Genomic DNA, 10,000 nt, shown 5'->3' with positions numbered 1-10,000 from the left:
TTGAACCCTCACAGGAAGGCATTGTAATGAAAGAAAGTGAAAAAAGAGAAAAGTACCAAATTTAACCAAGGAAAACGTTAATCTACCTTTCGCATCTTGAATAGAGAACTGAGAGTAAAAAACGTGACTCTTGCCTTCTTAACCGCCCACAGGAAACCCCGTACGTGACATCCCAAGAGAGGCGCATTGTAAAGACGCATTAACGCACTCACGCACACACACGCAACTGTATAGGGAAGTGAACTAAAAACAGTCTTTTTAGGCCGACTACCTTCCCGACGTACACAGTCTCAAAAGGTGTCGACGCGGGGCTCTTCAAGGACACCGTCAGTAGTATAAGACACGCCCGCTTCCTGAAGGCCACCCATCTGTTTAACGCCTTTGGTCTGACGGAAAAATAGCGTCTCCTGCAGCAGTGTAGTCAAGGTTGTGTGCGTCTCTGTGTGTGTGTGTGTGTGTGTGTGTGTGTGTGTGTGTGTGTGTGTGTGTGTGTGTGTGTGTGTGTGTGTGTGTGGCCTCCATTCCTACCGCTGCTTCACTTCAGTTCATTTCTATGTCGCTTTTTCTTGATTGTCTTGTGTTTTCTTTTCGCTTTTCCTCTTGTCCTGTGTTTCTTCTTGTTTTTGTTTTTTTTCTTGTTTTTTTGTATATTTTTTTTCTTTTTTGTATTTTCTTTTTTGTATTTTTCTTTTTTTCATGTATTTTCTTCTTTTTTGTGTATATTTTTTTCTTTTTTTGTATTTTTCTTTTTTCTGTATTTTTCTTTTATTGTATTTCTTTTGTGTGTTTTTTTTTCTTTTTTTTTATTTCTTCTTCTTTTTGTATCTTGTTTGTTATTTTGTGTTCCTTTTTTTTCAATCTTTTTCGTGCAGATTTTTACATTGCTAAACTTTTCCTCTTTTCTTTATTTCCCTTTTTTTATCATCACCCATTGTCTATTTTTTTTTTTTTTCATTTTTCTCCTATTCTATTTTGGTTGTTCATCTCTTTTTCTCTTTTTTCATTTATTTTCATGTCACCTTTCGTCATTTTCTTGATTCTCTTATTTCTTCTTATTTATCCATTGTTTATTCTCGATTTCCTCATGTTCCTCTTGTCTTTTTTTTATTACTTGTCTTATTTACTCACCACTTCCTTCATTATCTCCTCTCCTTTTGCTCTAATTTCCTGTGTGTGTGTGTGTTTTTTTTTTTTCTCTTTCCTTTGTTTCCTGCAGTTTTGTCTCCATTAGTTTATATATTTCGTATAGTATTTCCGTTTCTTTATTCTGTCTTGTTTTGTTTTTTTTATTTCCATCATTTCTTGCTTATTTTTTTTATTTCTTTATCTACTTTCTTTGTTGGTTGCTTTTATTTTATCTTTCTCATTACCCGTTCCAACATTTTTTTTTCCTTCTTTTATCTTTATTTTTCTTTATTCCTAGCGCTTTCTCTTCTCTCTTATGCATATTTATCCTCTACTCACGAATTCTTTATCTATTCTCATTTGTTCTCTTACATATTCTCCTCGTTCTCCTCGTTTATTCTTTGCTTGTTTCTTATTCGTTCTATACTATTTGCGGTTAGGTTTATATCCCTCATTCGCTTTTATGACTTATTTCCATATTTCATCTTAAATTTTCCTTTTGTTTAAACGTTACTTGCACTTTCTGATTTTTTTTCTCCTCTTAACTCAAGAAGGTAAAAATTTGGACATTCACTGCGACCTTCAAAACAAACGTAAACTTGCATAACAATGACAGAACACAATTTTTACCTTACAATTTATTTTATATACATACGATTGCGTGTATATCTTTCCATACTTTTACTCTACATACAAATACATATATATATTGATTATTTTACTCTTATTGACGACTTTTCTTTAACATTTTCTGATTTGATATATAGTTTCTCTCTCTCTCTCTCTCTCTCTCTCTCTCTCTCTCTCTCTCTCTCTCTCTCTCTCTCTCTCTCTCTCTCTCTCTCTCTCTCTCTCTCTCTCTCTCTCTCTCTGTTATTACTTTTTTCCATCTTTTTACAAGTATTTGCTATTATCTTTTTTTCTATTTTTTTCTGATAATGTTACCGTCCTTATCCCAGTACATTGTTTTCCTTTTAGTTTCATTTTAGATTTTTTCTCTCTCCCCTTTAACTTTTTCTCTTTATTTTTCCTTTGTTTTGAAATTAGTGCATTTGGTGTATCGTGGGACCTACTTTTTGTATTAATGTTAGTGTCTTTTCCTTCATCCTTTTTCTCTTGCGTCTTTCTCCCTTTACCTCTTTTGTTTACCTTTTTCATTTATTTTAAACTTGTGCATTTGACTCATCTTCATTTTTCTCATTCTTTCTTTTATCTACGTTCTATATATCCTAACATAACCTGAACTTAACCTCCTTAGTATTTTTATCTCTTTTCCACTTTATCTACGTACAAAACCAGTCACAAAAAATCACCACTAACCCCTTCTATACTGGGACACATTTTTTACCTTGAGTTTTGTGCAGGATTAGACCATTTTATTGACATTAGCAAAGGTATATAGAGGTCAGAAGATTAATGGCCAGAGTCTTCACTATTTTAACCCCCACATAAGTTTCTGAAGCTGTGTAAAATCACCAAATAGTAAGTAGAATGAATATGGAAACGCGTCATGGTACTGAAGGGGTTAATTTCAAAACAACTCACTCAAAACTTAAGCAATATGTATCGTGAATCAGAGAGGGAAACAATACACATTTTAATTACGTCACCTCACTCCCCGCCACTGTACACACACTCTTAATTACAAGCGGAACTAGTTGAGACCTTCGTGATGTTTTGAACTGACGGGGGAAGGCGTGGCGCTGCGATGTGAAGTGTGTAAGCACGTGTATAGGTGTTGAAATAAAGGTGTATTGAACGGGAAGTGTATCGAGAGTATTGCGTGGTGACTGAGGTAACGTGTGTGTGTGTGTGTGTGTGTGTGTGTGTGTGTGTGTGTGTGTGTGTGTGTGTGTGTGTAGATCCCCACAAGGCCACAAAACCACTGGTGCAGAGGAACCCAGTGCACAAATTTAGGATGTTTCCCTCCGCGCGTTTTCTCTCTCGAATAAAAGAAGAAAAAAAAAAAGCTCCCGTAACATTAAAGAAACTGAACCGCAAGAGAGGAAGAGGAAGAGGAGGAGGAGGAGGAGCGAAAATATTCATACGTTTTGAGTCTATACCTAAAGAAAACGGGAAAAAAATGAAAACGGAATTATGCATCACAAATTTTCTTCTCTCGTTAATACATCGTGGCGCGTAGCTGTAAGAGAATGGAAAAAAAAATACAAATAAGACAACAAGTGGCGTTAAGTAGCAACAAGAGAGCGTTGCATCACACTGTAAAGCTAAGCAATTGCAGGTAGACAGACCAGGTGTGCGGAAGTGAGAGAGAGAGAGAGGGAAAGAGAGAGAGAGAGAGACACATATACACACACACACAGAAAGAGAGAGAGAGAGAGAGAGAGAGAGAGAGAGAGAGAGAGAGAGAGAGAGAGAGAGAGAGGAGGAGGAGGAGGAGGAGGAGGAGGAGGAGGAGGAGGAGGAGGAGGAGGAGGAGGAGGAGGAGGAGGAGGAGGAGGAGGAGGAGGAGGTGATTATATGAGCAGAAAGGAGCGATACACTCAGAGAAGTAGTGGGTAGGAAAGAGAAAGAGGAGGGAGAAGAAGAAGAGAACTACAGAACTTACAGAGACTATTAACGAAAGGGAGAGGATGTGGTAGGAGAGTGTGGGCCAGGGAAGTGCAGGTGGATCGTAAAGGGAGAGAGTAAGGAGTGAGAGTGAAGGTGCGGGAGTGAGACCATTGTATCTTGTGGAGCTAATGTCAGATGACGGCTCAGAAAAACAACATTAGGACGAGATTCAGGTCAGTGCAATTAGAGGCGAGGCGCAGCTGGCTCCTGGCGGGCTGTCGTGGTGGATTTGGGCAGCGGAGACATACAGTTACAGTGTTCTCAGATGCCTCAGTGTCTTTCCTCGTCTAGTTTTAAGAGGTTGTAGTGGAAGTTGCTAGGGTTTTAGTTCAGTTGAAGTTTCTTGGAGTTTTTTTTTTTTTTTTGAGTTGATATCTTTGTGGGTTTCAATTGTGGTTCTATAATTCTAGTAAAAGCTGAATATGCTATTTCTTTTTTTTTTTTTTGTGTGTGTGGGGGGAAGGGGGAAAAGGCGGGGATGTGAGGAGGTAACGTTTTGGTGTGCTCAGGTGTGTTTTTCATGAGTTTTGTGGTAATATAACAGGTTGTGGTGAAATTTCTTAAGTATTTTTCATAATTTTAGTGTTAGTTCAATACTTTCACGTGTATTTTACTGACTTCTTAAGTGTTTTCATAATTCTAGTGGTATGTAAACCTGCTGCAGTGCAAGTTTTCATGACACTATTGAAGGTTTAATAGACTGAAGTGTAACTGTTTGTGTTTTTAACGAAGTTTTCGTAAATGTGTTTGTAATCTAGCAAGACTTAATGCACGTTACTAAATTTTTCAATGATGTGTTAATAATTTAAGTAATAGTTTAACGAGTTTTAGTGGAGAAGAATCAACATCAAGAGAACTCAACTAAATAACATCTGTGGCTTATGAAAAAAAATAACTCTGATAATGAAAGTAACTAAAATTTTTAATAATGTGTTAATAATTAAGTAATAGTCTAACAAGTTCTAGTGGAGGAAAATAATATCTTAACCTTATGAAAAAAAAAACTAGGTGAAAACAGGACATCTAATAATAAATAAACAAGGGTAGAGGAGAGAAGAGAAGGAGTGGAATTTAAGTGGGTCGCGGTGAAGTGAAAGGAAAGGAGATGGGAAAACAAGGGCGAGATGGATTATTATAAGGAAGACGGATGAAGTGAAAGTGAGAAGTACAGTAGGGTTGGTTACTGTTATTGTTACGGTGTCGTTAAGAATGTAGGAGAATGTGGGAATGAGGGCGGCGGCGGTGGTGGTGGTGGTTGTGGATGGAAGCGAAGGAATATCTAAGTGGAGAAAGAAGTGAAAGAGAAAAGATATGACGCGTTAGATCTCTGATAAGGAAATGAGGGAAAAGTGGGAGAAGAAGAAGAAAAGAAGAAGAAGAAGAAGAAGAAGAAGAAGAAGAAGAAGGAGGAGGAGGAGGAGGAGGAAGAAAGAAGAAAAGAAAAAAGAAAAAAAGAAAAGAGGATGATAAAGATGAAGATGATGAAGAAAGGAAAGGAAAGGAAAAAACGAAGAAAGAGGAAAGAAAAAGAAAGGAAAAAGAAAGATAAGAAAAATTTAATAAAGAAAAGAGAAAAACAAAACGAAAGAACGAAATATAAAGACAGAAGAAGAAATGACGATACTGATGACGATGATGATGATAATGATGACAAGACTGGCGCTGATGAATAATGACGAAAAAAAAAAGAAGAAAAGGAAAATGTAGCAATTACCACTACCACCACAACCACCACCACACTTTCATTACAAAATCCTCCCTTTCAGCCCGCTCCCTTCACCTCCTCACAGCGGGGAAGGGTGAGCAAGGGCGCTACTCTGGGATTAAGTACATGCAATGCTCTCTCCCACAGATCTGAAGCCGGGCGCCGTGAAATCACCAAATTAGATCCCGAAATAATATGTTGTGTTTAGGAAGGCAGGGAAGGAGTGTTGTGTTTGGGAGAGCAAGGAGAGACAGTGTGGAATGAATTAAAGGGTTTTGTTGTTGTTGTTGTTGTTGTTGTTGTTGTTGTTGTTAGTAGTAGTAGTAGTAGTAGTAGTAGTAGTTATTGTTGTTGATGTTGTTGTTATTGTTGTAATAATCGTAGTAGTAGTAATAGTAGTAGTAGTAGTAGAAGTAGTAGTAGTAGTAGTAGTAGTAGTAGTAGTAGTTGTTGTTGTTGTTGTTGTTGTTGTTGTTATATTGATGTTTTTTATCGACTTTTGTTTATTTCCTTCTTTCTTTCTCTTGATCACGTTCTTTTTTTATTTTTTTTTCTTCTGTTTCTTCTAGCTCTTCCCCCTTCCTCCTCCTTCAACTCCTTTTGTTTCTTGTTTTTCTCTTCCTCCTCATTATCTTTCTCCTCCATCTCCTTCTTACTCTTGTTCTTTTCTTGTTCTTGTTCTTTTTGTTGTTGTTGTTGTTGTTGTTGTTGTTGTTGTTTTGTTGTTGTTGTTGTTGTTGTTGTCCTCCTCCTCCTCCTCCTCCTCCTCCTCCTCCTCCTCCTCCTCCTCCTCCTCCTCCTCCTCCTCCTCCTCCTCCTCCTCCTCCTCCTCCTCCTCCTCCTTCTTCTTCTTCTTATTATTATTATTATTATTCTTATTCTTCTTTATCCTCTTCTTCTTTTTCTTCTTCTTCTTCTTCTTCTTCTTCTTCTTTTTCTTAGTGTATCTGACAAATATCTTTCTCACAGTTTCAAATATTACTCATCTTAAAGCCAATGTCTCTGTCTATATATATTCACTAGTTACCTAATGTTTTATCTTTAACTAATTACATTTTTAAGCTTCTGGTAAAATGAAGCTGCCATGTTGTGTCTCCATGAAAAGAAAAACTGAGAAGCCAATCTAAAGCTTTAAAAATGCGATGCAAGGTAATTAGAAAAAGCGTCTGAAAAATTATGAAACCCTGAAATAAAAACTAATTATCTAAACTTTCGGTGGAACTCGGTGGGAAAAAATTGCCTATGAGCATTCTAAGGATTCCAGGCGCTTATCAAATTTAGGGATACGTACTTTGATAAGGATTCTGATTCCTCATCGCTACGTGTGCCAGGGAGTAGTAGAGGAATATATTTTGTAGTATTACGTTACGGAAGAGTTGAAGGAGGTTAGGTTAGGTTAAATTAGGTTGATGTTTGGAGGAGAAGCAAGCAAAAATAAGTGACGTGTAGTAGAAGAAGAAGAGTATACAAAACGCATGACGTGTTTTAGTAGTCATTAGGAATAGCTTTCAAATTGACGATCTTTTTCACTGCGACACGAAACAACAAACGGCACCAGAAGTAATGTGTTGAATTTTTATAACCATCTACTAGTAAAGAATATAGAAGACGTCTCAGAATTATTAGTTATTGAGGAAAGATGTACTAAATAGCATTCAAAGGGTTAAGATGGACAGTAAATTGTGTGTGGCAGTACAAAAAATAATTCGTTGCATGAAATAACAGTTTGATAAAAAGATGATATTCGGACACCTTTTAGAATAACTATACTGGAAAAAGTCCTCTCGAATTTTACTTTTACCAACAACACGAGAGGGAAAAATAATGACCTTTAAGAAATGTATATAGCAATTAAGAAACATGAAAAAGAGATACACAAGACATATATATCCATTAGTAAGTACATTAAAAAAAAATACAAGAGAAATTACAAGAAATTATTAAGTGAAGACGTGGTAGTGGCAGTTTCCGTACGCATCCTAACCTAACCTTAATCTAACCTTATGAAACTTAACCTAATCATACCTAACCTAACCTAACATGATCTAACCTAACCTAATCTAGCCTAAGCTAACTGTAACCTAACCTAAACTACCCTAACCCATTTTTACGCACCATTCTCGTCCATAAATGTGTCTAATCTTTGCAAAAACATCTTGAATCACAACACAGCATAATCAACAACAACAACAACAACAACAACACATACACTCGCAAAAAAAAACATCTTGAATCACCACACAGCTTCATCATCAACAACAACAACAACAACAACAACAACAACACATACACTCGCAAAAAAAAACATCTTGAATCACCACACTGCTTCATCATCATCAACAACAACAACAACAACAACATCACCACATACACTCGCATACAAAACAGCACCGGAATCTACATTAGGAAACGTCAGTCTGAGCTGCCCATCGTACACAAATCTTGAGAAACCAACAAAAAAAAAAAAGGAAGATAAAAGAACTTGTATATTTACGAGAATGTAGAATACTATGATTTGAGGAGACTCCTGAGAATAAAAAGATCATTCCCCTCCTCCTCCTCCTCCTCCTCCTCCACCTCCTCCTCCTCCTCCTCCTCCTCCTCCTCCTCCTCCTCCTCCTCCAGCTTTCCTTCCTTCTTATTACCTTCTTAGATTATTCAAATGTGATTATTACTAAGCTATGAGGAGAGAGAGAGAGAGAGAGAGAGAGAGAGAGAGAGAGAACTACCTCTCTTTACGTTTGTTTACTAGACTGAAATTACGTTAACATAAACAAACCCGCCCCTCACTTCTCGCTCTCACCACTCTCATTTCCCCATCTCCCTCTCCTCCTCTCCCCTCTCTCCCCTTCCTCTCTCTACCCAATGTAATCATGAGCCGCCCACAATGACACAATACACCCATACACACACCCTCTCTCTCTCTCTCTCTCTCTCTCTCTCTCTCTCTCTCTCTCTCTCTCTCTCTCTCGAACTGTCGTGATGCTCCGTTAACTTCGCTGACGTAACAATAGAAGTAACGGCGGTGGTGGTGGGGGTGGTGGTGGTGGTGGTGGTGGTCGTCATACTAAGTGTTATATATTATTCTCACGTGCATCTCCTTTCCTCCTTTCTCTCTATTTTTTTTTATTTCTCTCTTTTTCTTTCTCTCTGTTTCTATTTTTCTTCTTTGGTTCCTTCTCTGTTTATTATTTACATTCCTTCCACATTTTATCTTTCGCTTCTTTATCCTCCTCCTTTATTTATTCTTATCTCTATTTTCTTTTTCTTCCTTACTTTCTTTTTTTATTCTCTAACTCCTCCTTTCTCTCTATCCTTCCTTCCTTTATTACACAATTCTCTCTTCTTCCTTCTTTATAAAGTTTTCTTATTTTCCTACTATTTCATACAAGTGTCGTTCGTTCCTTCCCTCCTTCCTTCCTTCCTTCTTTCTTTCTATCCTTCTCTCCGTCTCTCCGGCCTTCATTCACTCTTTTCCTTATACTTCATCACTTCCTCTTCCTTCATCTTCTTCCTTCTTTATACACTTCCCTTTTTATTTACCGTCTTTACTTTTTTCCTGTTTTATCATTGAATCTTACTTCTCACACTCTATCTTTCCTTCTTCTCTTCCTTCTTCATTCTTTTTTTCATGATTCTTGCTTTTACATTTTCCATTTCTCATTTCATTTAATTTCAAACTCTGTATCTTTTTCTTTTCTTTCCTTTTCCATCCTCTTCCTTATACACTACTCCTTTTTACTTTCCTTCTATCTTTCCTCCTTCTCTTCCTTCCCTCTTGCCCTCCTTTATTCCTTCCCTTCCTGGTTTAGCTGTTTGTGAATTATGTCTCACCTGTTTCCGTTTCACCTGTCCACGCCCTGCCAGCGAGCGCCGTTCAATACCTGTACCGTTTTGGCGCCCGTCACTAACTTGGTCTTTTTTTGTTCCTCTCTGCGCCTTCCGTCCACACGCTCAGGGTTTTGCGATGTTTGTTTATGAAGGAGTGTTTTGATTTGAACGCGCATGTACTTGATGTATGTGTGTGTGTCTTGTTACATAGAGGTGAATGACTGGTGAAGTTGATTGAGAGAGAGAGAGAGAGAGAGAGAGAGAGAGAGAGAGAGAGAGAGAGAGAGATTAGACCAATTTACTCTTCATTACCACTCCAAATTAATAATGTAAGAAAAAAAATGAAAATTTGTCTCTAACATTTTCTTTTCATTATTATTATTATTATTATTATTATTATTATTATTATTAGTAGTAGTAGTAGTAGTAGTAGTAGTAGTAGTAGTAGTAGTAGTAGTAGTAGTAACAGTATTAGACCATACTTTCCCTACCTCTACCTTTCCTTCTCATCATGTCTGTTAATCACATGTACACCTGTCGCCGCAAAGCTCAGGTAAAAGCAAAGCAAGAGAAGACTCACCTGTTGACGACACGAAACCTACTAATTTATCATCACCACTCAAACCTAACCTGTATCACCTGTCTTCCTTGTGTGTGTGCGTGCCTCCATGCGTGTGTGTGTGTGTGTGTGTGTGTGTGTGTGTGTGTGTGTGTGTGTGTGTGTGTGTATGTGTGTGGATATCAGACTATCAAAACTACATGTTG

The 10,000-nt window shown here is 37.4% G+C and overlaps 1 protein-coding gene across 7 annotated transcripts in view; it reads left to right on the top strand.

Annotated features, from left to right (window-relative positions):
* LOC123508832 (serine proteinase stubble-like) overlaps positions 1-10,000 on the top strand; it is a 129,422-nt gene that overhangs the window by 99,802 nt on the left and 19,620 nt on the right. The window lies entirely within an intron of this gene.

Source organism: Portunus trituberculatus, chromosome 25 (assembly GCF_017591435.1).
Source record: "Portunus trituberculatus isolate SZX2019 chromosome 25, ASM1759143v1, whole genome shotgun sequence".
Taxonomy (NCBI): domain Eukaryota; kingdom Metazoa; phylum Arthropoda; class Malacostraca; order Decapoda; family Portunidae; genus Portunus; species Portunus trituberculatus.
Note: the sequence above shows the minus strand (reverse complement) of the source record. Positions and strands in the feature narration are given on the sequence as shown.